Source organism: Bos javanicus, chromosome 20 (genome assembly GCF_032452875.1).
Source record: "Bos javanicus breed banteng chromosome 20, ARS-OSU_banteng_1.0, whole genome shotgun sequence".
Lineage (NCBI taxonomy): Eukaryota > Metazoa > Chordata > Mammalia > Artiodactyla > Bovidae > Bos > Bos javanicus.
In genome coordinates this window covers 1,111,268-1,118,426 of record NC_083887.1, presented here as the reverse complement: position 1 = coordinate 1,118,426, position 7,159 = coordinate 1,111,268, and the positions used below count along the sequence as shown (strand labels likewise).

At 40.2% G+C, this 7,159-nt stretch overlaps 1 protein-coding gene across 1 annotated transcript in view; it reads left to right on the top strand.

Annotated features, from left to right (window-relative positions):
• Positions 1-499: 499 nt before the first annotated feature.
• The window catches only part of SLIT3 (slit guidance ligand 3), a 764,694-nt gene continuing 758,034 nt past the window's right edge, over positions 500-7,159 (top strand). The window contains exon 1 of the mRNA XM_061393171.1: positions 500-609. The gene's annotated coding sequence lies outside the window, so the exon portion shown is untranslated. The remainder of the gene's footprint in view (positions 610-7,159) is intronic.

Genomic DNA, 7,159 nt, shown 5'->3' with positions numbered 1-7,159 from the left:
GATGGTTGGATGGCATCACCAACTTAAAAGACATGAGTTTGAGCAAGCTCTGGGTTTTGGTGACAGACAGGGAAGCCTGGCATGATGCAGTCCATGGGGTCGCAAACAGTAGGACATGACTGAGCAACTGAACTGAACTGAACTGATCAGGGAGTTAGGGACCAGCATTATAGCTCTCTCACAGTGATGTGAATTTTGGTGAGTTTTTAGCCTCTACGAGCCCTAGCTTTCCTGTCTACAGAATGTGGGCATCAGTGATACCTGTCAGCACTTCACAGCAGTGTGGTAAAGACTGTTATAGTGTTTGTGTTTGCATAGTGCCTGCATGCCATCAGCCCTCAATGCTAGCTTCTTGGAGTGCTGGCATCCCCTCAAGATTCTGTTGAAGTCCTAGTGCCCAGTGTGTAGTATTAGTAGGTGGGGCCTTTTGGAGGACCTTATCGTGGCTGGGATTAATGCTGCTATCACGGGGTTTTCACAGAGTTTCCTTGCCCTGTTCATCGTGTGAGGACATGGCGAGAAAGGGACAGCTGTCAACCAGGAAGAGAGCCTTGACCAGAGCGCAACCATGCTGATGCCTTGAACTTGGACATCTTAGCCTCCAGAACTGTGAGAAAAAAAAAACCTTCTGTTTGTGTGTGTGTTTGTATGTTACCCAGTCTGTGGTACTTTGTTCCAGCAGCAGAATGGACTGAGACCTCTTCCTCCTCCCCTCTGCCTCCTTTTTCTTCTTTTTATGAGGATGATTTCATCTTTGTCTACAAACATTCACAGAATGTAAAATCTTCGATGCTTTCTACTAGAAAGTGTAGTTCTAATGAGGTCTAAGAGAGATGCAGAGTTCTGAGACATAGACCGACCTTGAGGAAAGTGCAGTCCAGTTAGGGTAAATGTGTTCAATTGAGGAACCAACAGTAAAAGACGGGGAGCTCTGAGGTCAAGCTCCGTGGGCTTGAGAAACCTTATCCAAGAGTCAGAGCCTTCTAGTTCTCAGAAAAATTAGCAGAAGGAGGATTAAGTATGCTAAATTGGAAAGTGACTTGACATAAATAAAGATCTTTAGGTAAGAAATAGAATAGCAAGCTCAAAGGACAGCAAAGAGACCATGTGACTGAAGTCTTCTCTTATGTGTTTGAAGAGTAGTAGACATATGGCTAGAAGGAACCTTTGCTGCAGGAACCACAGCTGCATGGATGTTTTTACAAATGAACTAGGGGCTATTCAAAGTCACAACATAAACATCTCTTCCTAGAGCTTCAACTTACTTGAAAATTAAATTTCAAATGCATCATTTTGTTCATTAAAATAAATTCACATATAATGTGAAGTAGACTGAAAAAACCACATGAAAACTTATGATAAAGAATGAGAATTTGCATTTTAGGTGGCTATTTGGAGCTGTGATGCAGACATTGTGGAAAAATTTCCATTATAGCACTGAGTGGCCAAAGTTTGAGATTCACAGCTAAACCAAAGGAGTATTCCTGGTGTTAGAAATTGCATGGGACCAAGCCAGTCAGAAGAAAATGATAAAATGTTAGGTACCAAATCCCTTTTTCTAATTTTGTCTGTAGAGACAATGAGTTTTTGAGAGAAGGTAACACTTGCCTGGGGGTACACAGATAAGCCTCTCCAGCATTCTTTTTTTCCTTCACTTTAAAAAAACTATGGGTTTGTTTATTTATTTACTTATGATTGGCTGTGCTGGATCTCTGTTGCTGCGAGCAGACTTTCTCCAGCTGCGGCAGGTGGGGCTGCTCTTCATGGTGCGGTCCTCTCACTGCAGTGGCTTCATTGTTGCAGAGCTTGGGTTCTAGGCGTGTGGGCTCAGCAGTTGCAGCCCGCTGGCTCTAGAGCTCTGGCTCAGTAGTCGTGGTGCAGGGGCTTAGTTGTTCCTCAGCATGTAAGACCTTCCCAGACCAGGGATCAACCCATGTCCCCTGCACTGGCAGGCGATTCTTAACCACTGGGCCACCGGGGAAGTCCCTCCAGTGTTCTTTAAATAACAAACAAGAGAGAGCTAGTCGGGAAGATCTCCTGGAATAGGAAATGGCAACCTGCTCCAGTATTCTTGCCTGGAAAATTCCATGGACAAAAGGAGCCTAGTGGTCTAGAGTCCATGGGGTCACAAAGAGTTGGACACGACTGAGTGACTGAGCTTACACACACAAGAGATAGATCGCATGTGGGGTAGCTGTAACACAAATTGTTGCCCTGCTTCTGTGACACTGCCTCTAAGTTAAATATTACAAGTTGTAGCAGAAACCTGGTGCAATGGTTCTGATAGCTTATATGATTTTCAGGTCAGATTAAAAGCTTGCTCTTCAGTGATCCTGACTGTCAGCACCACTTCTTGTCTGTTGAAGGCTTATAGGAAGTATTTTCCTGACTGCTAGTAAGTCATTGCCCAGATTATCATTTTCTTTAGGTTGCTAGTCTTTTAAGCTCTCACTCAGGTGGCATCAGGTGAAATGGCTCCAGGAGTTTACAGTGACCAGTCTAGGGTGACCTGGATCCTGCTGGCAGCCAAGGGTCCCACAAACACAAGTTGATGAGAAAAATCAATTCAGCTTCAAGAGCAGTGTCTACACAGGTCCCAAGGAACATGGAAATATCACCTACTCATATGGTGTCCCTGACACACTGCAGTAAGGTGAAAAGGCATGAACAAGACATTTGAACATACAGACTCCAGACATCTCAACCAAGTAAAGTTTTCTTAGGACTCTAAGGAAGATTTCCAAGCCACAGACAAGAAGAAAACACTTAAAATTCACAGAGCTGACAAAGGATTACATCCAAAAAATATAAAACTTCCTTATAAATCAACAGACGACAGATTAAATCATAGTAGAAAATGGAATACTTCACAGAAGAAACCTGAAAAGCTGGTAATTGTGAAATAAAGGTCAACCTCATGATAATCTTCTAACAGCAAATTAATAATACAATTATGTAAAGTTTAAAAATAAAATAAAATTGGAAGAATTAAAAAAAAATAAAAAATAAAAAATAAAAATGTAAAAAAAAAAAATACTGCAATGAGATAAAATTTTATATCTGTCATATGGAAAAAATTAAAAGATCTAACAAAACCAAGTTTTGACTTAAATATTGAAAAGCCAACATCATATTTTCTATCAAAATGCTTGTGACTTTAAATTGGCATAACCATTTAGGAGAGCAATTTATTAGTACTTAATAAAGATAGCCAGATCCTATGACCCAATAATTCCATATCAAATATGTAACCCAAGTACACTTCCATGAAAATGAACAAAGAATATTCATGCAGCAATAATTGAATTGGAAACAACCTTATTTTTTTTCATTAATAGAAAAATGGAAAAGTGTTGAGTTTTTGAAATTTTATTTAAAGTAGATTACTATATAGCAATTAAAACAAAAAAACTTGATCTTCATCAGCAACTTTAAAATTTTTCCATTTAATTTTTAGTTTTATTTGTCTATTTTTGGCTGTCTCAGGTCTTCACTGCTGTGTGGGCTTTTCTCTAGTTGTGGCAATGGGGTCTAGTCTCTAGTTGTGGCGTACAGGCTTCTCACTGCAGTGGCTTCTCTTGTTGCAGAGCACAGACTCTAGGGCACATGGGCTTCAGTAGTTGTGGCTCCCAGACTCCAGATCATAGGCTCAATAGTTGTGGTGCATGGGCTTAGTTGCTCTGCGGCATGTGGGATCCTCCCAGACCAGGGATCAAACCTGTCTTCTGCACTGGTGGAAGTCTTCACCACTGAGCCACCAGCGAAGCCCTTATCATCATATTCAAATCTTGAAAATATGTTTACTGAGAGAAAAACAAGTTGCAGTGAATAACCACAATATGATGCCATTATTATAAATTTTAAACTACAGATCAATACTATTGACTATTTTTAGACACACAGTAAAAGTGTAAATGGCTCCCCTGATGTCTCAGTGGTAAAGTATCTGCCTGCCAATGCAGGAGACACAGGTTCTATTCCTGGGTCAGGAAGATCTGCTGCAGAAGAAAATGGCAATCCACTCCAGTATTCTTGGGTGGGAAATCTGATGAACAGAGGAGCCTGGCGGACTACAATCCACAGGGTTGCAAAAGAGTTGGACATAACTTAGTGATTAAACAACAAGAACAAAAGTATAAATACATGAATGAGAAGGATACAAACCATTTTCACAATACCAGTTACCTCTGAGGAAGAGAGTTGGGAAATGATCTGGGAAGGGGACAAGAAAGGCTTCAGCTAAATGCTTTGTGGTTCAGAGCAGTCAGAAATTTTTCATGAAAAATCCCCAGACCTGTGCTTGGGTGAGCATGAGTCTAAGTTTATTAGTATTTCATGATAAAACTCCAACTGAGAAATTCAAGTTTTTAAAAAAGCAGTCCTGGACTGAATAATCCCCTGAGGCACTATGCAGAAACATTTTCATAACTTGGGGTACACGTGACTGACTACCACACTCATAAATCCCTACTGCTCATCAGCTCACAAACAAAAATTACAAAACACAGTAGAAAGTAGTCTGTCATGACAGATAGTCAGCAGACACCATTAACTAGAAACTGAGGCTTCCAAGAACTGGATACTACAGAACATTCCTAAGGATACAAAACAATATGTTCCCATTCTCACTGAAGTGGAGCCTCACAATTTACACAGTGCCATTTCAGACCATTGGCTGTTGAACCCCTCCCCACCCCTTCCTGAATGAAGGCATTCACTGAAGTTATCCTGCTGCAGTTCTACCATTGTGTTAGAAAAGGAGAGGATATTACCTCTTTGGGCCACAGACCTCAAGACAAAGAGGAACCATGTCTAGATCTGATGGGGTTTGAACTGGATGCAATGACTGAATGGCCCTTTTGAGTTGTTGCCCTTGGTTATTTAAAAGCAGAGGCATTTATTGCTCACCAGATAGTCGTGTGCTCCCTTGTAATTTCTAGGCCGCTTGCAGTTAGTTAGGACCAATGGATTATTTCTAGGCAGTTCCACTGAGTGGAAGTGACGCAGGTCACCTCTGAGCTGAGGCATGGAAGAGAAGGCATGAGGTCTCCTGCTCTTCCTCTTTGTTTCTTGGTGACAGTGGCAGCTGCATCTTGAGATAGTTTTGCCACTAGATGGAAACAGCTGGATTGCTGGATCACACTGCTTGGAAGGCAGCTGCAGACTTTGCGTGAGAAGAAAAATAAGCTTTTATGTGTTAAGCCAAAACTCATGTTGTATGTCTCTTATATACAAATACAGACATAGACAGCTCACTGAAAAGAAGTTCTCATACAAAAATTAAAACTACACAGGGAGGCAGCCCACTGTGAGGGAAACAGCAGAAATAACTCAAGAATTAATGGTCCTAAAGTCAGAAATAATAGAACTATATGTTAGAGATAATATTAAAAAGTGCATTTTGAATACTTGAAGTATCATTTATAGAAATAAAGGGTACACTGGGAAATTTTTTTAAAAAATTTTTGAAAAATAAATGAGCAAATCTTTTAAAATGAGAATTGCATTTCAAATTGAAAAATCAGTAAAAGACACACACACCTCACATATATTTACTCATTTTTTGACAAAGGTGAAACTGAATTGCAATAGGAAGTTAAATCTTTTTAAGAGATTAATTTTTTATCAATTGGATATCCATATGAGAAAATTGAATTTTTATTTATACCTCACATTATAGAAAAATTCCAGATATATTATAAATAAGTAAGAAAATAAAGTTTATAAATGAGAACACTGAAGAATATTTTCAGGCCAAATTTCTTATATGGAATAACCATAAAATAATAACAAAAGAAAAGAGTTGGACTGTTAGAATTAGAAACTTCTGTTTATCAAAAGATACCACTATGAAAGTGATAAGACAAGCCATAGAGTGGGAAAAGGTATTTATAGTATATATATCTGACAAAGGATTGCCAGTATTCTTGCTGGGAGAATCACATGGACAGAGGAGCCTTGCAGTCTGTAATCTATGGGATCTCAAAGAGTTGGACACAACTGAGCATCTGAGTACATAGCACATCCATAATACCAAAACATCCATAATACCAAAACATCCATAATACCTAAGAAAATCTATTGCTAGAACTTTATTCATAGATAGATTAGCAATAAAGATGTAATCCCAATAAAAAGTTGACCAAAAGACTCAAATAAGAACTTGAGAAAAGAAGCCTTCCAAAGGCCAGTTACCACTGAAAAAGATGCTCAACATCATTAGCCATTCAGTTCAGTTCAGTCACTCAGTCGTGTCCGACTCTTTGTGACCCCATGAATCGCAGCACGCCAGGCCTCCCTGTCCATCACCAACTCCCAGAGTTCACCCAGACTCACATGCATCAAGTCAGTGATGCCATCCGGCCATCTCATCCTGTCATCCCCTTCTCCTCCTGCCGCCAATCCCTCCCAGCATCAGAGTCTTTTCCAATGAGTCAACTCTTCTCATGAGGTGGCCAAAGTACTGGAGTTTCAGCTTTAGCATCTGTCCTTCCAAACAACACCCAGGACTGATCTCCTTTAGAATGGACCGGTTGGAACTGCTTGCAGTCCAAGGGAGTCTCAAGAGTCTTCTCAAACACCACAGTTCAAAAGCATCAATTCTTCGGTGCTCAGCTTTCTTCAGTCCAACTTTCACATCCATACATGACCACAGGAAAAACAATAGCCTTGACTAGACGGACCTTTGTTGGCAAAGTAATGTCTCTGCTTTTGAATATGCTATCTAGGTTGGTCATAACTTTCCTTCCAAGGAGTAAGCATCTTTTAATTTCATGGTTTCAATCACCATCTGCAGTGATTTTGGAGCCCCCCAAAATAAAGTCTGACAGTTTCCACTGTTTCCCCATCTATTTCCCATGAAGTGATGGGACCGGATGCCATGATCTTCATTTTCTGAATGTTGAGCTTTAAGCCAACTTTTTCACTCTCCTCTTTCACTTTCATCAGGAGGCTTTTTAGTTCCTCTTCACTTTCTGCCATAAGGGTGGTGTCATCTGCATATCTGAGGTTATTGATATTTCTCCCGGCAATCTTGATTCCAGCTTGTGCTTCTTCCAGCCCAGCGTTTCTCATGGTGTACTCTGCATATAAGTTAAATAGCAGGGTGACAATATACAGCCTTGACGTACTCCTTTTCCTATTTGGAACCAATCTGTTG